This window comes from Aplysia californica, unplaced genomic scaffold, assembly GCF_000002075.1.
Source record: "Aplysia californica isolate F4 #8 unplaced genomic scaffold, AplCal3.0 scaffold00277, whole genome shotgun sequence".
NCBI classification, from domain to species: Eukaryota; Metazoa; Mollusca; class Gastropoda; order Aplysiida; family Aplysiidae; genus Aplysia; species Aplysia californica.
In genome coordinates this window covers 692,186-694,218 of record NW_004797547.1, presented here as the reverse complement: position 1 = coordinate 694,218, position 2,033 = coordinate 692,186, and the positions used below count along the sequence as shown (strand labels likewise).

Below are 2,033 nucleotides of genomic sequence, written 5' to 3'. Positions count from 1 at the left end.
GGGGGCAAATTTGTTATTTTGGCTTTCTTGTGAACCGCTCGAGCCGTTTAAGAATGCGTTCATGCTGTACGTGAGCTGCTGCCAAACGCCGACAACCAAGGATTAGGTGTATTGATAAGGTTTTTACACTCTTATCAACTCAATTCTGGCATGCCCAATCTGTGTTGAAAAGGGCTATTCTTTCTCATTGAAAAGTGGTGTTAAACTTAAATAGTGACCAATTACACCACAGCCTCGGGCATAGCAGGAACAATAGAACAAAATCTGGATTTCTGGATGTATCCAGATTTCCCGATTTATCCAGATTTCTGGATTTATCCGCAAAACCGGTACCTATCTGTCGTCAGAGCCAGAGAACCAGATGAGTAAACACAAAGATAGTAGCGACGACAGGACATAGAACACACGCGGACTACACCCAGATACCACACACCTAGGACTTTGTTTTGGTAGAGGTTTTACGGCGCTCGCAACTGCATACAGTCATATGAGCGCCAGAAGATTAGAGGTGTTACAAGAGAGTAGCAAATATTAAAAAGAAGAAGGAGAGATAAGGACGATAGATGTTTGACAGGAAAGGATAGATGTTTGACTGGAAAGAAGGAGCAAACCACACCAGAGCACCCGCCAACCGCCCACGACCTAGGAGCGGTCACCAAACATCAACACTCGCAGGGTCACGGCAATACTAAAAAGCGTTTCTTTCTTTCTTCCTTTTTCTGTTTCCTTTTTACGTGTACTATGATAATGCATAGTAGGGGGTTATAAAGTATAGTCTAGTAGGACATTGTATGGTATGATATGACCTGATATGGTGTCGGATGACGTGGTATTATTATTATTATTATTATTATATTTTTATTTTGACGGCGCTCTCAACTGCATAAGGTCATATGAGCGCGCGGGACACACTAAACATTTTCATTAAGTAGGAAATTTTAAATTCTGCCCGGGTGGTGGCCGAAGCCTACTCTTATCGGTTTTGGACCACCAAGGGAATCTTAACGTGCGCAACTTGCACACGGGACCTCCGAGATTTTTCGCAGTTATCCGAGAAGCAGCAGTTCCCTGTTGCAGTTCAGGCACTACTATGAGCACGACATTGATGAATCAGCTCTTTTACAATTACAATTCTACAGTGCATAAGAACTCGAGATGTTAATGCCCCCAATGCCCCCCCCCCCCCTTTAGGGAATGGCCTAAAGACACTTCAGTCAGCAGCACCGCCCCGAGGGGTACCAGAAGACAAGTGAGGCAGCGTGGTGGAAGCAGGCTCTCGTCAAAATAATAAAAGTGAAGAAACTAGCATTTTTCCGCAGGTTTATTAAATTTTATCAAATTTCGTTTTTTGGCTCAACACCTTTCATGCTTATTAAAGAACTCATTTCTGTGGAAATTTTCCTGAAAAACATTGATTAAATGCGCACAAAAATAGATTTTCAGTTACCACGGACTCATAAGCTAAGGAAATAACTAATTTTTGGCGGCCATTTTCTCATTAATTCTACCTCTGAAAACAGGTGACCTCCAGCTCCTTTTTTCGCAAATATCTCCACCAGTATTCAAGATAAATGGATATTTTTCCATCAAAATAAAGACAAGTGAACAAGCTTTAAGACGATACCTATAACCCTACATGTCCAAAACATTGACGATAGCCTGATTCCACCATACTGCCTCACAAATGAAGGGGGAGGGGGTAACTAGTTTAGTTTAGTTTTAGTAGGTTTTACGGCGCTCGAAACTACATAAGGTCATATGAGCGCCAGAAGATTTAAAGGTGTTACAAAAGAGTAACAAACATAAAAAAGAAGGAGAGGAGATAAGGACGATAGGTGTTTGATAGGAAAGAAAGAGCAAACCACACCAGAGCACCCGCCAACCACCCATGAGGGGGTAACTCCAAACAGGAAAAACAAAAAGAGAGAAGAGAGGAAGACACAATGGATACTGCACCAGGTGAGAAAGGGTGGAGTCACTCACTAAATACAATTATCCACGGAAACTTGGGTGCCATTAAACAATGCGGTACG

At 42.3% G+C, this 2,033-nt stretch overlaps 1 protein-coding gene across 1 annotated transcript in view; it reads right to left on the bottom strand.

Moving 5' to 3' along the window:
• Positions 1–2,033, bottom strand: part of LOC106012156 — an 11,838-nt gene that overhangs the window by 8,879 nt on the left and 926 nt on the right. The gene's annotated exons all lie outside the window — the stretch shown is intronic.